Source organism: Salmo salar, chromosome 11, assembly GCF_965601325.2.
Source record: "Salmo salar chromosome 11, fSalSal1, whole genome shotgun sequence".
NCBI classification, from domain to species: domain Eukaryota; kingdom Metazoa; phylum Chordata; class Actinopteri; order Salmoniformes; family Salmonidae; genus Salmo; species Salmo salar.
Window position 1 is genome coordinate 67,421,588 of NC_138301.1, and position 24,465 is coordinate 67,446,052.

The 24,465-nt window shown below is 48.3% G+C and overlaps 1 pseudogene across 1 annotated transcript; it reads left to right on the forward strand.

Moving 5' to 3' along the window:
* Positions 1–1,061: 1,061 nt before the first annotated feature.
* LOC106562761 (leucine-rich repeat-containing protein 28-like) lies at positions 1,062–15,711 on the forward strand (annotated as a pseudogene). Its single transcript, XR_014379307.1, has 10 exons — positions 1,062–1,222; positions 1,484–1,524; positions 3,670–3,707; positions 4,871–5,008; positions 5,801–6,007; positions 7,376–7,478; positions 7,968–8,146; positions 11,484–11,623; positions 11,927–12,084; positions 12,378–15,711. The product of XR_014379307.1 is annotated as a leucine-rich repeat-containing protein 28-like (transcript).
* The last annotated feature ends 8,754 nt before the right edge of the window (positions 15,712–24,465 follow it).

Consider the following 24,465-nt stretch of genomic DNA (forward strand, 5'->3'; position numbering starts at 1 on the left):
ATCAGGAAAGGAACAAGAAGAGATCAGGAAAGGAACAAGAAGAGATCAGGAAAGGAACAAGAAGAGATCAGGAAAGGAACAAGAAGAGATCAGGAAAGGAACAAGAAGAGATCAGGAAAGGAACAAGAAGAGATCAGGAAAGGAACAAGAAGAGATCAGGAAAGGAACAAGAAGAGATCAGGAAAGGAACAAGAAGAGATCAGGAAAGGAACAAGAAGAGATCAGGAAAGGAACAAGAAGAGATCAGGAAAGGAACAAGAAGAGATCAGGAAAGGAACAAGAAGAGATCAGGAAAGGAACAAGAAGAGATCAGGAAAGGAACAAGAAGAGATCAGGAAAGGAACAAGAAGAGATCAGGAAAGGAACAAGAAGAGATCAGGAAAGGAACAAGAAGAGATCAGGAAAGGAACAAGAAGAGATCAGGAAAGGAACAAGAAGAGATCAAGGAAAGGAACAAGAAGAGATCAGGAAAGGAACAAGAAGAGATCAAGGAAAGGAACAAGAAGAGATCAGGGAAAGGAACAAGAAGAGATCAGGAAAGGAACAAGAAGAGATCAGGAAAGGAACAAGAAGAGATCAGGAAAGGAACAAGAAGAGATCAGGGAAAGGAACAAGAAGAGATCAGGGAAAGGAACAAGAAGAGATCAGGGAAAGGAACAAGAAGAGATCAGGGAAAGGAACAAGAAGAGATCAGGGAAAGGAACAAGAAGAGATCAGGGAAAGGAACAAGAAGAGATCAGGGAAAGGAACAAGAAGAGATCAGGGAAAGGAACAAGAAGAGATCAGGGAAAGGAACAAGAAGAGATCAGGGAAAGGAACAAGAAGAGATCAGGGAAAGGAACAAGAAGAGATCAGGGAAAGGAACAAGAAGAGATCAGGGAAAGGAACAAGAAGAGATCAGGGAAAGGAACAAGAAGAGATCAGGGAAAGGAACAAGAAGAGATCAGGGAAAGGAACAAGAAGAGATCAGGAAAGGAACAAGAAGAGACCAGGAGAGGAACAGGAAGAGACCAGGAAAGGAACAGGAAGAGACCAGGAAGTGATGGTGCTTCCTTGTTGCCATGGTGTCTGAGCTGCAGGAAGCGATCTGCATGGCGAAACAGGAGCGTCACAAGAACCTGTTCCTCAACTACAGGAACCTGAACAACTTCCCCGTGGAGATGATGAAGGACTACAGTTCCTACAGAGACTTTATATGAAGAGGAACTCTCTCACCACGCTGGTACGGACTGGTGGGCTGTTACCTAACACCTTGGACCAGAGCTAGGTGTCTGTCCGGCATAGTTTAGATCCAGTATTTATGTGTGGTTAGCTCTCATTCTGTAGCCTGGCTCTTATTAATGTAGTCAGTCTTAGTAATGCAGGCAGGTCATTTATATCTGTGGCGTGACAATGAACGAACAAAGAGATGAGTTTGCTGATTTTACAAATCAGTTGCATTGTGGTCTGTGTTCTAAAAACATGCTTTCTCTCCTTTCTGCAGCCGGATAATCTAGCACAGAAACTCCCCAACTTAATAGAGCTGTAAGTATAGAAGCTCCCCTACTTAATAGAGCTGTAAGTGTAGAAGCTCCCCTACTTAATAGAGCTGTAAGTATAGAAGCTCCCCTACTTAATAGAGCTGTAAGTGTAGAAGCTCCCCTACTTAATAGAGCTGTAAGTATAGAAGATCCCCTACTTAATAGAGCTGTAAGTGTAGAAGCTCCCCTACTTAATAGAGTTGTAAGTATAGAAGATCCCCTACTTAATAGAGCTGTAAGTGTAGAAGATCCCCTACTTAATAGAGCTCTAAGTATAGAAGATCCCCTACTTAATACAGCGCCAAGTATAGAAGCTCCCCTACTTAATACAGCGCCAAGTATAGAAGCTCCCCAACTTAATAGAGCTGTAAGTATAGAAGCTCCCCTACTTAAAACCTGTTAGGGCTAGGGGGCAGCATTGACACGGCTGGATAAAAAACATACCCGATTTAATCTGGTTACCACTCCTACTCAGTAACTAGAATATGCATATACTTATTACATATGGATAGAAAACACCCTAAATTTTCTAAAACTGTTTGAATGGTGTCTGTGAGTATAACAGAACTCAAATGGCAGGTCAAAACCTGAGAGATTCCTTTACAGGAAGTGGCCTGTCTGACCATTTCTGGAACTTCTTTGCCATCTCTATCATTTACTAAGGATCTCTGCTCTAACGTGACACTTCCCACGTCTTCCATAGGCTTTCATAGCCCGGGAAAAAACAGAATGTCGTCATTCCAGCCCCAGGCTGAAACACATTATCGCCTTTCTCAAGTGGCCCATCAAGAGACACTAGCTAATGCGCGTGACCCCGACCGCCCCCGCCTTTGGGATTTTTTCCTCTGTTTGCCGAAAAAGGAGATTCCCTGTCGGAATATTATCGCTTTTCTACGAGAAAAATGACGTAAAAATTGATTTTAAACAGCGGTTGACATGCTTCGACGTACGGCAATGGAATACTTTGAATTTTATTGTCAGGAATTGCGCCAAGCGCGCGACACTTCTTTACTATTTCGGATAGTGTCTGGAACGCACGAACAAAACGCCGCTATTCGGATATAACGATGGATTATTTTGGACCAAACCAACATTTGTTATTGAAGTAGCTGTCCTGGGTGTGCATTCTGACGAAGACAACAAAAGGTAATGACATTTTTATAATAGTAAATATGATTATGGTGAGTGCTAAACTTGCCGGGTGTCTAAATAGCGAGCCGTGATGCCTGGGCTATGTACTTAGAATATTGCAAAATGTGCTTTCACCAAAAAGCTATTTTAAAATCGGACATATCGAGTGCATAGAGGAGGTCTGTATCTATAATTCTTAAAATAATTGTTATGCTTTTTGTGAACGTTTATCGTGAGTAATTTAGTAAAATGTTAGCGAATTCCCCGGAAGTTTGCGGGGGTATGCTAGTTCTGAACGTCACATGCTAATGTAAAAAGCTGGTTTTTGATATAAATATGAACTTGATTGAACAAAACATGCATGTATTGTATAACATAATGTCCTAGGGTTGTCATCTGATGAAGATCATCAAAGGTGAGTGCTGCATTTAGCTGTCTTCTGGGTTTTGGTGACATTATATGCTGGCTTGAAAAATGGGTGTCTGATTATTTCTGGCTTGGTACTCTGCTGACATAATCTAATGTTTTGCTTTCGTTGTAAAGCCTTTTTGAAATCGGACAGTGTGGTTAGATTAACGAGAGTCTTATCTTTAAATGGCTGTAAAATAGTCATATGTTTGAGAAATTGAAGTAATAGGATTTTTAAGATTTTGAAAATCGCGCCACAGGCTGCAAGTGGCTGTTACGTAGGTGGGACGAATTCGTCCCGCCGGTCCCATAGAGGTTATAGAGCTGTAAGTATAGCAGCTCCCCAACTTAATAGAGCTGTAAGTATAGAAGCTCCCCTACTTAATAGAGCTGTAAGTGTAGAAAAGCATATTTTCTTACTGTAGGAAAGACATCGGGGCAGGAATGCATAGGAACTGTTGGACCAGCCGTTTTTCTGCGTCCACTAGATGGCAATACAGTTCCAGATGCATTATATTTTGGGAAAGTAATTAACCGCTGTGGTCTTAAACATGTTTGGTACTTTTTACTTGTCAATCTTTAAAGTGTCATTGTTCTTTGTCTCTTCAAGGTATCTGCATTCCAACAATATAACCTGTGTTCCTGAAGGTGATTTCTCAACGATACTCAGTCATTTAGAAGAGGCTGGTACTGTTATACTGAGTTACTTACATTCAACACCTTGTCGGTACCACACAGAGCCATGACTAGATGGAACTCTATTCCACAGCACACAGAGCCATGACTAGATGGAACTCTATTCCACAGAGCCATGACTAGATGGAACTCTATTCCACAGAGCCATGACTAGATGGAGCTCTATTCCACAGAGCCATGACTAGATGGAACTCTATTCCACAGCACACAGAGCCATGACTAGATGGAACTCTATTCCACAGCACACAGAGCCATGACCAGATGGAACTCTATTCCACAGCACACAGACCCGTGACTAGAGGGAACTCTATTCCACAGCAGGTAACTGATGCAGCAGTAGAATCAGATTTAAAGAGATACACCTTATGGAACAGCGAGGACTGTGAAGTAACACAAACATAAGCACAGACACATGCATACATACACACAATAACCTATGCACTATACACACATACACATGGATTTTGTATTATAGATATGTGGTAGTAGAGTAGTGGTCTGAGGGAACACACTTAATGTGTTGTGAAATGTAATGTTTAAAATAAATAATAAACTGCCTTAATGTTGCTGGACCCCAGGAAGAGTAGCTGCTGCCTTGGCAGGAACTAATGGGGATCCATAATAAACCCCAGGAAGAGTAGCTGCTGCCTTTACAGGAACTAATGGGGATCCATAATAAACCCCAGGAAGAGTAGCTGCTGCTTTGGCAGGAACTAATGGGGATCCATAATAAATCCCAGGAAGAATAGCTGCTGCCTTGGCAGGAACTAATGGGGATCCATAATAAACCCCAGGAAGAGTAGCTGTTGCCTTGACAGGAAGTAATGGGGATCCATATTAAATACTAATACAGGTATCCCAATCTGTGTTGTCATTTGAAGGTTTACCCAGTAAACAAACAGTTGTATTGAAGCCAAATATCTGACTATAATGTTTTCTGATAGCTGGTTACCATTGAGCAGGTTCTAACTTAAGTATGGTAGTGTAAACATCACCTTTAAGATGTCTGTCCTGTCCTCAGCTATAGGTAACCTGTCCTGTCCTCAGCTATAGGTAACCTGTCCTGTCCTCAGCTATAGGTAACCTGTCCTCAGCTGTAGGTAACCTGTCTTCAGCTATAGGTAACCTGTCCAGGCTGCAGTCTTTAGACCTGAGTGACAACGCTCTGCAAGTCATCTGTCCAGAGATCGGCAGGCTGAGGTCCCTACGACACCTGAGACTGGCCAACAACCAGCTGAAATACCTGCCTCCAGGTAAGACTGGCCAACAACCAGCTGAAATACCTGCCTCCAGGTAAGACTGGCCAACAACCAGCTGAAATACCTGCCTCCAGGTAAGACTGGCCAACAACCAGCTGAAATACCTGCCTCCAGGTAAGACTGGCCCACAACCAGCTGAAATACCTGCCTCCAGGTGAGACTGGCCGACAACCAGCTGAAATACCTGCCTCCAGGTGAGACTGGCCGACAACCAGCTGAAATACCTGCCTCCAGGTGAGACTGGCCGACAACCAGCTGAAATACCTGCTTCCAGGTGAGACTGACCCACAACCAGCTGAAATACCTGCCTCCAGGTAAGACAGGCCCACAACCAGCTGAAATACCTGCCCTCCAGGTAAGACTGGCCAACAACCAGCTGAAATACCTGCCTCCAGGTAAGACTGGCCAACAATCAGCTGAAATACCTGCCTCCAGGTAAGACTGGCCAACAATCAGCTGAAATACCGGCCCTCCAGGTGAGACTGGCCAACAACCAGCTGAAATACCTGCCTCCAGGTGAGACTGGCCCACAACCAGCTGAAATACCTGCCTCCAGGTGAGACTGGCCCACAACCAGCTGAAATACCTGCCTCCAGGTGAGACTGCCCCACAACCAGCTGAAATACCTGCCTCCAGGTGAGACTGGCCCACAACCAGCTGAAATACCTGCCTCCAGGTGAGACTGGCCCACAACCAGCTGAAATACCTGCCTCCAGGTGAGACTGGCCAACAACCAGCTGAAATACCTGCCTGTGTGTCTCTCTCTCTCTCTTCTCTCACACACAGAGATTGGAGCCCTGTGTGACCTAGAGACCCTGGATGTCAGTAGAAATGTGTTGGTGTGTCTCCCAGAGCGGCTGCACCAGTGTCTGTCTCTCCAGTGTCTCACTGCTGACAGGAACAACCTGACCAGCTTCCCCAGACAGCTCTGCCAGCTCCACAGCCTCAACGAGCTCAGTATGGCTGCTAACCAACTCACCTCTCTACCCCTAGGTTAGTATGGGGTCAGAGGTCACCACAGCCTCAACCAGCTCAGTATGGCTGCTAACCAACTCACCTCTCTACCCCTAGATTAGTATGGGGTCAGAGGTCACCACAGCCAGCCAGGGAGGTATGGGCAGCCAGCCAGGGAGGTATGGGCGGCCAGCCAGCCAGCCAGGGAGGTATGGGCGGCCAGCCAGGGAGGTATGGGCGGCCAGCCAGGGAGGTATGGGCGGCCAGCCAGGGAGGTATGGGCGGCCAGCCAGGGAGGTATGGGCGGCCAGCCAGGGAGGTATGGGCGGCCAGCCAGCCAGGGAGGCTGTGTGTTTTACTGGGCCAGTGCTAGCTCAGGTGTAGGGGAGCGTGGCTCTCCCATGGGCCAACCATGTGCCACCGTAGTAGTTACACCAGCCAGGGAGGTATGGGCAGCCAGCCAGCCAGCCAGGGAGGTATGGGCGCTGTAGTAGTTAGACCAGTCAGGGATTACAGAGGCATCCATTGACTGTTGATAGATCAGCCTGTCTGATAGTGGTAGGTGTGCCTGTCTGATAGTGGTAGGTGTGCCTGTCTGATAGTGGTAGGTGTGCCTGTCTGATAGTGGTAGGTGTGCCTGTCTGATAGTGGTAGGTGTGCCTGTCTGATAGTGGTAGCTGTGCCTGTCTGATAGTGGTAGCTGTGCCTGTCTGATAGTGGTAGCTGTGCCTGTCTGATAGTGGTAGCTGTGCCTGTCTGATAGTGGTAGCTGTGCCTGTCTGATAGTGGTAGCTGTGCCTGTCTGATAGTGGTAGCTGTGCCTGTCTGATAGTGGTAGTTGTGCCTGTCTGATAGTGGTAGCTGTGCCTGTCTGATAGTGGTAGCTGTGCCTGTCTGATAGTGGTAGCTGTGCCTGTCTGATAGTGGTAGCTGTGCCTGTCTGATAGTGGTAGCTGTGCCTGTCTGATAGTGGTAGCTGTGCTTGTCTGATAGTGGTAGCTGTGCCTGTCCGATAGTGGTAGCTGTGCCTGTCCGATAGTGGTAGCTGTGCCTGTCCGATAGTGGTAGCTGTGCCTGTCCGATAGTGGTAGCTGTGCCTGTCCGATAGTGGTAGCTGTGCCTGTCCGATAGTGGTAGCTGTGCCTGTCCGATAGTGGTAGCTGTGCCTGTCTGATAGTGGTAGCTGTGCTTGTCTGATAGTGGTAGCTGTGCCTGTCTGATAGATGTAGCTGTGCCTGTCCGATAGATGTAGCTGTGCCTGTCCGATAGATGTAGCTGTGCCTGTCTGATAGATGTAGCTGTGCCTGTCTGATAGATGTAGCTGTGCCTGTCTGATTGTATTCTGGGTGTGCCTGTCTGATAATGGTAGATGAGCCTGTCTGATTGTATTCTGGGTGTGTGTTCCAGATTTGGGTCGTTCCAGAGAGCTGCAGTTTGTGTTTGTTGACAACAACGTCCACCTCAAAGGCCTTCCTTCATACCTGTACAACAAGGTGATTGGCTGCAGCGGGTAAGGACAGCCCCTAACCCTTCTATCTGTACACGGTGATTGGCTGCAGCGGATAAGGACAGCCCCTAACCCTTATATCTGTACACGGTGACTGGCTGCAGCGGATAAGGACAGCCCCTAACCCTTATATCTGTACTCGGTGATTGGCTGCAGCGGATAAGGACAGCCCCTTACATCTGTACACGGTGATTGGCTGCAGCGGATAAGGACACATCTCCGTCCCTTTCTTTAGCTTTGTTGTGGAGGAATATCATTTTTCCAGCATTTTGTGTCGGCATTTCATTCCTTACTGACCTTTTTCTTAATTGGATAAATCTATGTCTATGAATGTATTATAGCAGAATTTGGATTTGAGTCTCAGACATTGACGTCTGTCTGTCTGTCTGTCTGTCTGTCTGTCTGTCTGTCTGTCTGTCTGTCTGTCTGTCTGTCTGTCTGTCTGTCTGTCTGTCTGTCTGTCTGTCTGTGTCTCTTCCCCCCCCCCCCCAGGTGTGGTCTGTCAGGGCAGGTGTCTGACCGGGCGCCCCAGCCTCTGTCTCTGGGAGATGTGTCTGTCCATCTGTCTGCTGAGGTGAAGGCTATAGGCTCAGAGACGGAGCGAGTGGGCTCCCTGGAGGAGCTCGCCATGAGGGCCCTGCACAGCATGTACAGTGGACAGCCACTCAGAGGTGAGGAGACACACGGATACAGCTACACACACTAATCCTCTTGGGTCTTCTGATATTTCAGGACAGGAAGTGTCCTTTAACCTGTTAGGGCTAGGGGGCAGTATTGACACGGCTGGATAAAAAACATACCCGATTTAATCTGGTTACCACTCCTACCCAGTAACTAGAATATGCATATACTTATTACATATGGATAGAAAACACCCTAAATTTTCTAAAACTGTTTGAATGGTGTCTGTGAGTATAACAGAACTCAAATGGCAGGTCAAAACCTGAGAGATTCCTTTACAGGAAGTGGCCTGTCTGACCATTTCTTGAACTTCTTTTCCATCTCTATCATTTACTAAGGATCTCTGCTCTAACGTGACACTTCCCACGTCGTCCATAGGCGCTCAGAGCCCGGGAAAAAACAGAATGTCGTCATTCCAGCCCCAGGCTGAAACACATTATCGCCTTTCTCAAGTGGCCGATCAAGGGACACTGGGCTTATGCGCGTGACCCCGACCGCCCCCGCCTTTGGGATTTTTTCCTCTGTTTGCCAAAAAGGAGATTCCCTGTCGGAATATTATCGCTTTTCTACGAGAAAAATGTCGTAAAAATTGATTTTAAACAGCGGTTGACATGCTTCGAAGTACGGTAATGGAATATTTAGAATTTTATTGTCACGAATTGCGCCATGCGCGCGACACTTCTTTACTATTTCGGATAGTGTCTGGAACGCACGAACAAAACGCCGCTATTCGGATATAACGATGGATTATTTTGGACCAAACCAACATTTGTTATTGAAGTAGCAGTCCTGGGTGTGCATTCTGACGAAGACAACAAAAGGTAATCAAACTTTTATAATAGTAAATATGATTATGGTGAGTGCTAAACTTGCCGGGTGTCTAAATAGCGAGCCCGTGATGCCTGGGCTATGTACTTAGAATATTGCAAAATGTGCTTTCACCAAAAAGCTATTTTAAAATCGGACATATCGAGTGCATAGAGGAGGTCTGTATCTATAATTCTTAAAATAATTGTTATGCTTTTTGTGAACGTTTATCGTGAGTAATTTAGTAAAATGTTAGCGAATTCCCCGGAAGTTTGCGGGGGGGTATGCTAGTTCTGAACGTCACATGCTAATGTAAAAAGCTGGTTTTTGATATAAATATGAACTTGATTGAACAAAACATGCATGTATTGTATAACATAATGTCCTAGGGTTGTCATCTGATGAAGATCATCAAAGGTGAGTGCTGCATTTAGCTGTCTTCTGGGTTTTGGTGACATTATATGCTGGCTTGAAAAATGGGTGTCTGATTATTTCTGGCTTGGTACTCTGCTGACATAATCTAATGTTTTGCTTTCGTTGTAAAGCCTTTTTGAAATCGGACAGTGTGGTTAGATTAACGAGAGTCTTGTCTTTAAATGGCTGTAAAATAGTCATATGTTTGAGAAATTGAAGTAATAGGATTTTTAAGGTTTTGAAAATCGCGCCACAGGCTGGCAGTGGCTGTTACGTAGGTGGGACGCAAGCGTCCCACCTAGCCCATAGAGGTTAATTCCTCGCACCGTAGAGACAGGAAGTGTCCTTTAATTCATCGCACCGTAGAGACAGGAAGTGTCCTTTAATTCATCGCACCGTAAAGACAGGAAGTGTCCTTTAATTCATCGCACCGTAGAGACAGGAAGTGTCCTTTAATTCATCGCACCGTAGAGACAGGAAGGGTCCTTTAATTCATCGCACCGTAGAGACAGGAAGGGTCCTTTAATTCATCGCACCGTAGAGACTGGAAGTGTCCTTTAATTCATCGCACCGTAGAGACTGGAAGTGTCCTTTAATTCATCGCACCGTAGAGACAGGAAGTGTCCTTTAATTCATCGCACCGTAGAGACAGGAAGTGTCCTTTAATTCATCGTACCGTAGAGACAGGAAGTGTCCTTTAATTCATCGCACCGTAAAGACAGGAAGTGTCCTTTAATTCATCGCACCGTAGAGACAGGAAGTGTCCTTTAATTCATCGCACCATAGAGATGCTGTACAGATGGGAGAATAATAATGGGGGTCTTAGCACCGGGCCTGGTGGAACGCCAAATTAAGCTATGGAACATTTGAGACGTTCTAATATGACATTGAGCAGATTCCATCCCGATGGGGATGAATATGAAGACAAGGAAGTGACATCAGCTCTGGGATAATATAGAATATTGTCTCTGCTCCAAATGGCTCCCTATTTCCTATATAGTGGACTGCTTTTTAGAGAATAGGGTGCCATTTGGGGGGGGGGGACACACAGTACTTTCACACACTGAAACGAGACATTGCACACTGAAACGAGACATCGCACACTGAAACGAGACATCGCACACAGAGAGCGTGATCACACCGTCATCCGGAACAGCTTGTGCTCTCATGCATGATTCAGTGTTGCCTCAAAGCGAGCAAAGAAGGCATTTAGTTAGTTTGGTAAAGCTTGCTTCACTGGGCAGCTCGTGGCTGGGTTTCCCTTTTGTTATCCGTGATAGTTTGCAAGCCCCACCACATCCAACAAGCATCAATGTCGGTGTAGTAGGATTCCATCTTAGTCCAGTATTGACACTTTGCCGGATTGATGGTTCGTCGGAGGGCATAGCGGGATTTCTTCTCAGTGTCCAGATTTGCGTCCCGCTCCTTAGCGTCAGCTCTAGCCTTTAGCTCAGTGAGGATGTTGCTTGTAATCCATGGCTTCTGGTTGTCCCCTCCGGCGCCATTCTTTCACACCACACTAACCCCCAGGCATCCCGCTGTGGTCTGTCACTAACCCCCAGGCGTCCCGCTGTGGTCTGTCACTAACCCCCAGGCGTCCCGCTGTGGTCTGTCACTAACCCCCAGGCGTCCGGCTGTGGTCTGTCACTAACCCCCAGGCGTCCCGCTGTGGTCTGTCACTAACCCCCAGGCGTCCCGCTGTGGTCTGTCACTAACCCCCAGGCGTCCCGCTGTGGTCTGTCTCTAACCCCCAGGCGTCCCGCTGTGGTCTGTCTCTAACCCCCAGGCGTCCCGCTGTGGTCTGTCTCTAACCCCCAGGCGTCCCGCTGTGGTCTGTCTCTAACCCCCAGGCGTCCCGCTGTGGTCTGTCTCTAACCCCCAGGCGTCCCGCTGTGGTCTGTCTCTAACCCCCAGGCGTCCCGCCGTGGTCTGTCTCTAACCCCCAGGCGTCCCGCTGTGGTCTGTCTCTAACCCCCAGGCGTCCCGCTGTGGTCTGTCTCTAACCCCCAGGCGTCCCGCTGGGGCCTGTCGCTAACCCCCAGGCGTCCTGCTGGGGCCTGTCGCTAACCCCCAGGCGGCCCGCTGGGGCCTGTCGCTAACCCCCAGGCGTCCCGCTGGGGCCTGTCGCTAACCCCCAGGCGTCCCGCTGGGGCCTGTCGCTAACCCCCAGGCGTCCCGCTGTGGCCAACCCCCAGGCGTCCCGCTGTGGCCTGTCGCTTACCCCCAGGCATCCTGCTACAGCTGTGGTTTGTCACTAACCTCCCCGGCGTCCTGCTGTGGTCTGTCTGACTACAACAATGCCACTGTCATTATTTTTTCTACTTTAAGGTTAAAGTTGAGTGACTGGATGGTCCAGCACCTTGAATGGTATGAGAAAGACACATGTCCAGAATGGAGGGACCCCTGGTCATAATGATGTGACCTTTACACCTCTCTCTGTCCCAGGGGGTTATAGAGAATGGAGTGACCCCCTTAAAGAACCTTAATGGAGAAATAGAGGAACATCAGTCAATATATTCCTTCTCTGTCTCTGTCTCTGTCTCACACAGCGGAGTCTGCTGCCACCCTTCCTGTTACCCAGAAGCCTTCTGGACCTGCTCCAATGCCCCCTGGGACATTGTCACCGCTGCAGTCAGTCCATGTTTACCATCATCTACCCCAAACTGTTCCCCCTCAGAGAGACCGCCCTGGCTGGGGTACACCGCAGGTAGCTAACCCTGATCCCCTAACACCCCCTGACCCCCCCCTAACCCCCCCTGATCCCCCAACCGCCCTAACACCCCCCTGACCCCCCCTAACCCCCCCTGATCCCCTAACCCCCCCCTGATACCCCAACCGCCCCTAACCCCCCCTGATACCCCAACCGCCCCTACCCCCCCCCTGATACCCCCCCTGATCCCCTAACCCCCCCTGATCCCCTAACAACCTGATCCCCTAACACCCCCTCTGTCTCTGTCTCTCTCTCTCTCTGTCTCTCTCTCTGTCTGTCTCCCCCTCCAGAACCACAGTGAGTTTCGTGGCCTACTGCTGTTCCAGTCAGTGTGTTCAGACATTTGATCTACAGCAATGACATCATGGTGCCAGTCATCATCTCCTCCTATTCCTCTCCCCCTCAGTCATCATCTCCTCCTCTGGTCTCCTGGATGAATGAAGGATGCACTGTGGGAGTCCTCCAGTCCTGAACCTCTCAGGAGGACATGCATAACCTCTGGACTGGTGGACATGAAGTCCTGAACGTCTCAGGAGGACATGCATAGCCTCTGGTCTGGTGGACATGAAGTCCTGAACATCTCAGGAGGACATGCATAGCCTCTGGACTGGTGGACATGAAGAACTGAACATCTCAGGAGGACATGCATAGCCTCTGGACTGGTGGACATGAAGTCCTGAACATCTCAGGAGGCATTGCATAGCCTCTGCAGCCAGAGAGTCCAGCAGTCTGTAATGGACATGAATGGTCCAATTGAAAGAGGGACAATATTGGTATTAATGATCCAGATCTTGACATGTCATCATCTACTGTCCAATGACTAACATCTGTTAATACAGCATTATTCTACTGAGGGTTTGTTTCTGCTTTCAGTTTGTTCCAGCAAGAACTCAGACCCTGTTATTATGTTACTGGTCCAGCTGCTCTGTTCACCAGCCAACCATTCACCTGCCAGTATGAGACTGGGATAGGGGGCGGCAGACTCTGTCTTGGCTAGACGGACTGAGAGACTGGGATAGGGGGCGGCAGACTCTCTGTCTTGGCTAGACGGACTGAGAGACTGGGATAGGGGGCAGGAGACTCTCTGTCTTGGCTAGACGGACTGGGATAGGGGGCGGCAGACTCTCTGTCTTGGCTAGACGGACTGGGATAGGGGGCGGCAGACTCTCTGTCTTGGCTAGACGGACTGAGAGACTGGGATAGGGGGCGGCAGACTCTCTGTCTTGGCTAGACGGACTGGGAGACTGGGATAGGGGGCGGCAGACTCTCTGTCTTGGCTAGACGGACTGGGAGACTGGGATAGGGGGCGGCAGACTCTCTGTCTTGGCTAGACGGACTGGGAGACTGGGATAGGGGGCGGCAGACTCTCTGTCTTGGCTAGACGGACTGAGAGACTGGGATAGGGGGCGGCAGACTCTCTGTCTTGGCTAGACGGACTGGGAGACTGGGATAGGGGGCGGCAGACTCTCTGTCTTGGCTAGACGGACTGAGAGACTGGGATAGGGGGCGGCAGACTCTCTGTCTTGGCTAGACGGACTGAGAGACTGGGATAGGGGGCGGCAGACTCTCTGTCTTGGCTAGACGGACTGAGAGACTGGGATAGGGGGCGGCAGACTCTCTGTCTTGGCTAGACGGACTGAGAGACTGGGATAAGGGGCGGCAGACTCTCTGTCTTGGCTAGACGGACTGGGATAGGGGGCGGCAGACTCTCTGTCTTGGCTAGACGGACTGGGATAGGGGGCGGCAGACTCTCTGTCTTGGCTAGACGGACTGGGATAGGGGGCGGCAGACTCTCTGTCTTGGCTAGACGGACTGAGAGACTGGGATAGGGGGCGGCAGACTCTCTGTCTTGGCTAGACGGACTGGGAGACTGGGATAGGGGGCGGCAGACTCTCTGTCTTGGCTAGACGGACTGGGAGACTGGGATAGGGGGCGGCAGACTCTCTGTCTTGGCTAGACGGACTGGGAGACTGGGATAGGGGGCGGCAGACTCTCTGTCTTGGCTAGACGGACTGAGAGACTGGGATAGGGGGCGGCAGACTCTCTGTCTTGGCTAGACGGACTGGGAGACTGGGATAGGGGGCGGCAGACTCTCTGTCTTGGCTAGACGGACTGAGAGACTGGGATAGGGGGCGGCAGACTCTCTGTCTTGGCTAGACGGACTGAGAGACTGGGATAGGGGGCGGCAGACTCTCTGTCTTGGCTAGACGGACTGAGAGACTGGGATAGGGGGCGGCAGACTCTCTGTCTTGGCTAGACGGACTGAGAGACTGGGATAAGGGGCGGCAGACTCTCTGTCTTGGCTAGACGGACTGGGATAGGGGGCGGCAGACTCTCTGTCTTGGCTAGACGGACTGGGATAGGGGGCGGCAGACTCTCTGTCTTGGCTAGACGGACTGGGATAGGGGGCGGCAGACTCTCTGTCTTGGCTAGACGGACTGAGAGACTGGGATGGGGGCGGCGGACTCTGTCTTGGCTAGACGGACTGAGAGACTGGGATAGGGGGCGGCGGACTCTCTGTCTTGGCTAGACGGACTGAGAGACTGGGATAGGGGCAGGAGACTCTCTGTCTTGGCTAGACGGACTGGGACAGGGGGCGGCAGACTCTCTGTCTTGGCTAGACGGACTGGGATAGGGGGCGGCAGACTCTCTGTCTTGGCTAGACGGACTGGGATAGGGGGCGGCAGACTCTCTGTCTTGGCTAGAAGGACTGAGAGACTGGGATAGGGGGCGGCGGACTCTCTGTCTTGGCTAGACGGACTGAGAGACTGGGATAGGGGGCAGCAGACTCTCTGTCTTGGCTAGACGGACTGAGAGACTGGGATAGGGGGCGGCAGACTCTCTGTCTTGGCTAGACGGACTGGGATAGGGGGCGGCAGACTGTCTTGGCTAGACGGACTGGGATAGGGGGCGGCATACTCTATGGCTGTGTCTGAAGTGGCACCCTATTCACTATATAGTGCACTACTTTAGACCAGAGTCCTATGGCACCCTATTCCCTATATAGTGCACTACTTTAGACCCTGGCTCAGAGGTAATAGGATGCCTTTTGTGAGACAGCCCATATTTACAACCTGACGATTGAAAAGCGGTTTTGTCGAGTGTCGAGACTCGGCCGGGGTTGTGTCGAGACTCGGCCGGGGTTGTGTCGAGACTCGGCCGGGGTTGTGTCGAGACTCGGCCGGGGTTGTGTCGAGACTCGGCCGGGGTTGTGTCGAGTGTCGGGACTCCACCATGAATGTCTGAATCTCACAACTCAAGAGGAATGGTGAACAAAATTATAATTTACCTAAACCCAAATGGCCCTCTTTTCCCCGTGGGCCCTGGTCTAAAGTAGTGCACTATGTAGGGAATAAGATGCATCTTGAGACTCAACCAGTATGTGACATTGGATTCTAAAACCAGCAGCCAGATGTCTAGATGAGGATTGTCTATTGCCACTTTATTAATTTGTCTCACTAATGTTTATTACATTGTTAGATAGTTAATATTATTATAACATGTGTAATGTAGCATTATAACATTGTTATAACTGTGAATATGATATACTATATTGTATAATTTATAATCAATTGCTTTTATTTTAATGTCTGACATTTTGGCAATAAACAATGTTTAACTGGATAGTTAAGTAGTAGGTCAGTGCAGAATCCTCGCGTTGCAAATGGAAGGTTCCAGTTTAGTTCAGAGGTAGAACGGTCACATCTCTATGACATTTACATTTTAGTAATTTAGCAGATGCTTTTATCCAGAGCGACTTACAGTAGTGAATGCATACATTTTTTTTCTCTGTACTGGTCCCCCGTGGGAATCGAACCCACAACCCTGGCGATGCAAACACCATGCTCTACCAACTGAGCCACACGGGACCACTGTGAATATGATTACTATATTGTATAATTTATAATCAAATACTTTTATTTTAATGTCTGATATTTTGTAATCTGTTTTTAGACCAGGGTTGGAAGGGTGTGATTAGAATTTAGACCAGGGTTTGAAGGACGTAATCTGTTTTTAGACCAGGGTTGGAAGGACGTAATCTGTTTTTAGACCAGGGTTGGAAGGACGTAATCTGTTTTTAGACCAGGGTTGGAAGGACGTAATCTGTTTTTAGACCAGGGTTGAAAGGACGTAATCTGTTTTTAGACCAGGGTTGGAAGGACGTAATCTGTTTTTAGACCAGGGTTGGAAGGACGTAATCTGTTTTTAGACCAGGGTTGGAAGGACGTAATCTGTTTTTAGACCAGGGTTGGAGGACGTAATCTGTTTTTAGACCAGGGTTGAAGGACGTAATCTGTTTTTAGACCAGGGTTGGAAGGACGTAATCTGTTTTTAGACCAGGGTTGGAAGGACGTAATCTGTTTTTAGACCAGGGTTGGGAGGGTTTAATCTGTTTTTAGACCAGGGTTGGGAGGGTTTAATCTGTTTTTAGACCAGGGTTGGGAGGGTTTAATCTGTTTTTAGACCAGGGTTGGAAGGGTTTAATCTGTTTTTAGACCAGGGTGAGATTTGGCATGGATATGTGGATTCTCTCTGCTACATCAGAACAGGAGACTCGACCTCACAGTAACAACATGCCATATACCCATGTTATATTAGACTGTCCTCTTGTAGCCTTGTATGTGGGGATATACTGTACTTCACCAGTCTTTCTCTTTCGGTTATGTGGACTGGGAATATCCCTTTAAAGTAGCAATCAGCAGTTGAAGCAATAAGCGATCTCCCCACCACTGTTTCGGTAAGAACGGGATGGGGCTGGTGAAATATCACCCCACTCTAATTCATGGACAGAGCATGACCGTCCATGATATCAAAATGATCCTTTCAGCCATGTTATGAGTGTTGGTTTACATTCTCTTGGTTTACATACATTGGACTAAAGTAAGATTTATATTTTGGGTTCTGATGATTGAGGACAGTTGAACTAAACTCATGAAGCATCTCTACATTATTTCCTTTAACAATCAATGGGTTCCACTGTTGTGTTCGAGACCTAGACCGGCAGGGGGGCGAGACGGTGTCACGACCGAGACCGGCAGGGGGGCGAGACGGTGTCACGACCTAGACCGGCAGGGGGGCGAGACGGTGCCACGACCTAGACCGGCAGGGGGGCGAGACGGTGCCGCGACAGAGACCGGCAGGGGGGGGCGAGACGGTGTCGAGACAGAGACCCGGCAGGGGGGGCGAGACGGTGTCGAGACAGAGACCGGCAGGGGGGGCGAGACGGTGTCGAGACAGAGACCGGCAGGGGGGGCGAGACGGTGTCGAGACAGAGACCGGCAGGGGGGGCGAGACGGTGTCGAGACAGAGACCGGCAGGGGGGGCGAGACGGTGTCGAGACAGAGACCGGCAGGGGGGCGAGACGGTGTCGAGACAGCAGTTTTATGGGCTGACTGAAAAGGAGATGATATTTGTGTTTAACTCTACTGGTCTCTGGTAGAAATTACAAGTCCTCGTTGTCTGAGTGGAAGTCTATCTGATGACATGATTGAGACCCTCAATATGTCAACACTGATGGGAACATAGCATTCATTTACTGTGAGCTCCAAAATTATTGGGACAGGGACCCATTTTGGCTCTGAACTCCAGTACTGGATTTGAAATGATACTATGAGCATGTGCAGACTGAGATTAAAGTGCAGACTGAGCTTGTGCAGACTGAGCTTAAAGTGCAGATTTTAATTTGAGGTTATTTCATTCATATCGGGGGAATTGTTTAGAAATTACACCACTTTGGGTACATAGTCCCCCCCATTTTAGGGGACCAAAAGTATTGGAACAAATTAACTTCTATACAGTTGAAGTCAGAAGTTTACATACACCTTAGCCAAATACATTTAAACTCAGTTTTTCACAATTCCTGACATTTAATCCTAGTAAAAATCCCCTGTTTTAGATCAGTTAGGATCACCAAATTTCAAATCAAATCAAATTTATTTTTATATAGCCCTTCGTACATCAGCTGATATCTCAAAGTGCTGTACAGAAACCCAGCCTAAAACCCCAAACAGCAAGCAAAGCATGTGAAAGAAGCACGGTGGCTAGGAAAAACTCCCTAGGAAAAACTCCCTAGAAAGGCCAAAAACCTAGGAAGAAACCTAGAGAGGAACCAGGCTATGAGGGGTGGCCAGTCCTCTTCTGGCTGTGCAGGGTGGATATTATAACAGAACATGGTCAAGATGTTAAAATGTTCATAAATGACCAGCATGGTCAAATAATAATAATCATAGTAGTTGTCGAGGGTGCAACAAGCACGTCCGGTGAACAGGTCAGGGTTCCATAGCCGCAGGCAGAACAGTTGAAACTGGAGCAGCACCACTTTATTTTAAGAATGTGAAATGTCAGAATAATAGGAGAGTGATTTTATTTCTGTCATCACATTCCCAGTGGGTCAGAAGTTTAATACACTCAATTAGTATTTGGTAGCATTGCCTTTAAATTGTTTAACTTGGGTCAAAAGTTTCAGGTAGCGTTCCACAAGCTTCTCACAATAAGTTGGGTGAATTTTGGCCCAGTCAGGTTTGTAGGCCTCCTTGTTCGCACAAGCTTTTTCAGTTCTGCCTTTAAATTTTCTATGGGATTGAGGTCAGGGCTTTGTGATGGCCACTCCAATACCTTGACTTTAATGTCCTTATGCCATTTTGCCACAACTTTGGAAGTATGCTTGGGGTCATTGTCCATTTGGAAGACCCATTTGCGACCAAGCTTTAACTTCCTGACTGATGTCCTGAGATGTTGCTTCAATATATCCACATAATTTTCCATCCTCATGATGCCATCTATTTTGTGAAGTGCACCAGTCCCTCCTGCAGCAAAGCACCCCCACAACATGATGCTGCCACCCCCGTGCTTCACGGTTGGGATGGTGTTCTTCGGCTTGCAAGCCTCCCCCTTTTCCCTCCAAACATAACGATGGTCATTATGGCCAAACAGTTCTATTTTTGTTTCATCAGACCAGAGGACATTTCTCCAAAAAGGACGATCTTTGTCCCCGTGTGCAGTTGCAAACCATGGTCTGGCTTTTTTATGGCGGTTTTGGAGCAGTGGCTTCTTCCTTGCTGAGCAGCCTTTCAGGCTATGTCGATATAGGACTCGTTTTACTGTGGATATAGATACTTTTGTACCTGTTTCCTCCAGCATCTTCACAGGGTCCTTTTCTGTTGTTCTGGGATTGTTTTGCACTTTTCGCACCAAAGTACGCTCATCTCTAGGACACAGAACACGTCTCCTTCCTGAGCGGTATGACGGCTGCGTGGTCCCATGGTGTTTATACTCGCGTACTATTGTTTGTACAGATGAATGTGGTACCTTCAGGCATTTTGGAAATTGCTCCCAAGGATGAACCAGACATGTGGAGGTCTATAATTATTTTTCTGGTGTCTTGGCTGATTTCTTTAGATTTTCCCAATATGTCAAGCACAGAGGCACTGAGTTTGAAGGTAGGCCTTGAAATACATCCACAGGTACACCTCCTATTGACTCAAATTATGTCAATTAGCCTATCAGAAGCTTCTAAAGCCATAACATCATTTTCTGGAATTTCCCAAGCTGTTTAAAGGCGCAGTCAACTTAGTGTATGTAAACTTCTGACCCATTGGATTTGTGATAGTGAATTTGAGGTTAAACAATTGTTGGAAAAATGACTTGTGTCATGCACAAAGTAGATGTCCTAACCGACTTGCTACAACTGTAGTTTTGTGTGGTTGAGAAACGAGTTAATGACTCCAACCTAAGTTGATGTGAACTTCCCACTTCAACTGCACATATTCCTAGCTCAGAATGATGACATCAAGCTTGGATTAATTTACTGTTTAATTTGGTTGTGTTTCAGATCATTTTGTGACGAATAGAAATGAATGGTAAATTAATGTAAGGTGTCATTTTGGAGTCACTTTCATTGTAAATCAAAAGAGGTAACTCTGCACTCAACTCCACGGGGAGTGAAAGAGATATGTGACTGCAGGTGCGGGTAAGATTTCCTGATACACACAAACAAACCCACAACACAGAAACTGGGGAACATAACAAAGAATATATGTTTCTAAACACGTGTACATTAATGTGGATGTTACCATGATTACGGATAATCCTGGATGAATCGTGAATAATGATGAGTTACGGAGGCATAAATATCAATGTGGCATTGCTATGAGCGATTCCAAACCCAGTCGAGAGCTGGCCAGTGATGCCAGCCTACTAGACTATCGAAATTCCAAGCAGAAACCCAGCAGAGAGCTGCCCAGTGATGCCAGCCTACTAGACTATCAGGGATTCCAAAGGGAAACCCAGCCGAGAGCTGCCCAGTGACGCCAGCCTACTAGACTATCAGGGATTCCAAAGGGAAACCCAGCCGAGAGCTGGCCAGTGACGCCAGCCTACCAGACTATCAGGGATTCCAAAGGGAAACCTAGCCAAGAGCTGGCCAGTGACGCCAGACTATCAGGGATTCCAAAAGGAAACCCAGCCGAGAGCTTCCCAGTGACGCCAACCTACCAGATTATCAGGGGTTCCAAAGGGAAACCCAGCCGAGAGCTTCCCAGTGACGCCAACCTACTAGATTATCAGGGGTTCCAAAGGGAAACCAGGCCGAGATCTGCCCAGTGACGCTAGCCTACGAGACGAGCTGAATATCTTCTATGCTCGCTTCGAGGCAAGCAACACTGAACCATGCATGAGAGCACAAGCTGTTCCGGACAATTGTGTGCTCATGGTCTTTGTAGCTGATGTAAGACCTTTAAACAGGTCAAGATTCACAAGGCCGCAGGGCCAGATGGATTTCCAGGACCCGTACTCAGAGCATGCGCTGACCAGTTGAGAAGTGTCTTCACTGACATTTTCAACATGTCCCTGATCTAGTCTGTAATACATGTTTCAAGCAGACCACCATAGTCCTCGTGCCCAAGAACACCAAGGTAACCTGTCTAAATGACTATCGCCCCACAGCACTCACATCTGTAGCCATGAAATGCTCTAAATGGTTGGTCATGTCTCACACCAACACCATCATCCCAGATAACCTGGACCCACTCCAATTCGCATACCGCCCAAACAGATCCACAGATGATGCAATCTCTATTGCACTCCACACTGCCCTTTCCCACCTGGACAAAAGGAACACCTACGTGAGAATGCTGTTCATTGACTACAGCTCAGTGTTCAACACCATACTGCCCTCAAAGCTCATCACTAAGCTAAGGACCCTGGGACTAAACACCTCCCTCTGCAACTGGATCCTGGACTTCCTGACAGGCCGCCCCATATGGTGAGGGTAGGCAACAACACATCTGTCATGCTGACCCTCAACACGGGGGCCGCTCCTGTACTTCCTGTTCACCCACGACTCTGTGACCGTACACGACTCCAACACCAACAACTTTGCTGACGACACGACGGTGGTGGGCCTGATCACCAACGGCGACGAGACAGCCTATAGGGAGTAGGCGCTACAGAGGGTATTGAGTACCGCCCACATCACTGGGGCCAATCTTCCTGCCATCCAAACATTTAAAACCTATTCAGTCTGTCTACAAACAGGCTCTCAAAGTGCTTGATAGGAAGCCCAACAGCCATCATCACTGTTACGTCCTCAGAAAGCATGAGCTCCTGAGTTGGGAAAATCTTGTGCAATACACCGACGCATGTCTTGTATTCCAGATCCTAAATGGCCTGGCTCCCCCTCCACTCAGTACTTTAGTTAAACAGAAAACCCAAACATATGGCAGTAGATCCACAAGGTCTGCCATGAGAGGTGACTGTATAGTTCCCTTAAGGAAAAGCACCTTTAGTCAATCCGCTTTCTCTGTGAGAGCTTCCCATGTCTGGAATACACTGCCATCATACACACAACTGCACCACATATCACACTTTCACAAAATGCATGAAGACAAGGCTAAAGGTCAATCAGATCGGTGAACATAATCCCTAGCTGTGTATTGCCACTTTCCATGTTGTCTGTTATCTGTAGCTTGTGAGGTGTGGAAACACTTTGTTGCTTTTATGGATTTTGTCTTGTTGCTTTTTGTCCTATGTTGCTCTGTCTGCATGCTGTGTCTTGCTTGTTCTATGTTGCTCTGTCTGTATGCTATGTCTTGCTTGTCCTATGTTGCTCTGTCTTTATGCTATGTCTTGCTTGTCCTATGTTGCTCTGTCTGTATGCTATGTCTTGCTTGTCATATGTTGCTCTGTCTGTATGCTATGTCTTGCTTGTCCTTTGTTTCTCTGCGTGTGCTCACTGCTCAATGATTGTCTGTATTGTAATTGTTTTTAATAACCTGCCCAGGGACTGCGTTTGAAAATTAGCCTTCTGGCTAAAACCGACACTTTTACTGAAATGTTGATTAATGTGCACCGTCCCTGTAAAAATAAAATAAATAAACTAAACTAAATCCAGGACCTCTATACCAGGCGGTGTCAGAGGAAGAACCTAAAAATGGTCAAAGACTCCAGCCACCCTAGTCATAGACTGTTCTCTCTGCTACCGCACTGCCAGCGGTACCGGAGCACCAAGTCTGGAACCAACAGGACCCTGAACAGCTTCTACCCTTAAGCCATAAGACTCCTGAAAAATAGTTAACCAATACTGGACTGTTTGCATTGACTCTTTATTGACTTTATGCCCACCCACGGGACTCAATCCACCCACGGGACTCTACCCACCCACGGGACACTACCACCCACGGGACACTACCCCCCACCCGCCGGACACTACCCCCCCACCCGCCGGACACTACCCCCCACCCGCCGGACTCTACCCCCCACCCGCCGGACTCTACCCCCCACCCGCCGGACTCTACCCCCCCACCCGCCGGACACTACCCCCCCACCCGCCGGACACTACCCCCCCCACCCGCCGGACTCCACCCCCCACCCGCCGGACTCTACCCCCCACCCGCCGGACTCTACCCCCCACCCGCCGGACTCTACCCCCCACCCGCCGGACACTACCCCCCCACCCGCCGGACACTACCCCCCCACCCGCCGGACACTACCCCCCCCCCACCCGCCGGACACTACCCCCCCCCACCCGCCGGACACTACCCCCCCCCCACCCGCCGGACACTACCCCCACCCGCTGGACTCTACCCCCCCACACACCGGACTTTACCCCCCACACACCAGACTCTACCCCTACACTGGACACTACCCACCCACTGGACTTGACTTTTTGGTACCCTTCCCCAGATCTGTGCCTCGACACAATCCTGTCTCGGAGCTCTACGGACAATTCCTTCGACCTCATAGCTTGGTTTTTGCTCTGACATGCTCTGTGAACTGTGGGACCTCGTCTGTCAGTGTTGAATGCTCTGTGGGGCCTCGTCTGTCAGTGTTGAATGCTCTGTGGGGCCTCGTCTGTCAGTGTTGAATGCTCTGTGGGGCCTCGTCTGTCAGTGTTGAATGCTCTGTGGGGCCTCGTCTGTCAGTATTGAATGCTCTGTGGGGCCTCGTCTGTCAGTGTTGAATGCTCTGTGGGGCCTCGTCTGTCAGTGTTGAATGCTCTGTGGGGCCTCGTCTGTCAGTGTGTAATGCTCTGTGGGGCCTCGTCTGTCAGTGTTGAATGCTCTGTGGGGCCTCGTCTGTCAGTGTTGAATGCTCTGTGGGGCCTCGTCTGTCAGTGTTGAATGTCTTAAAGAATGGAAGTAAAGCAGCTATAAGCACTGCTAAATAGTCATGATTTAGTGTTTGGTATTTCTTTGTTTGATATATTGTTTATAACGTAAATGTTGTCCATACATTGTTTATAACATGTAAATGTTGTCCATATGTTGTTTATAACATGTAAATGTTGTCCATATATTGTTTATAACATGTAAATGTTGTCCATATATTGTTTATAACATGTAAATGTTGTCCATATGTTGTCCATATATTGTTTATAACATGTACATGTTGTCCATATATTGTTGCTTCAGTATGAATAACACCAGGTGAGGCTGTCATCAGTGAAATATATTCTTCCCACAATTATATATGTTTTGTTGTTCATATTTTGAATTACCTGGTGTGTATTTAGAAATTTCCGTCTCAGTAATGATGTTTTGGGTCGGGCAGCTGGCCTGCCACCAGAGGACATGATGAATAAGGATATATTACACTTCTCATGCCGTTTTGTCCTTAGTGGGACGTTGACAATTTATGTCGACTCAAAACTACTTCCCTGTCACTCGCTCTACACTTTTACAACAAAACATTAAGAAAGTTCAAGGTTCTTTACTGCATTTCTATACAATTTAAAAACTCTAAAATGCTGTTTAGAGAACAGAAAAACAAGCCAAAACACCCCCAGGCATTATTACCTTGACTGTTGTAGGTTCATCACCTCAGTCCATCTACAAACACACAGCATGTTAGATATACAATTAGCCACTACATATTAACTCA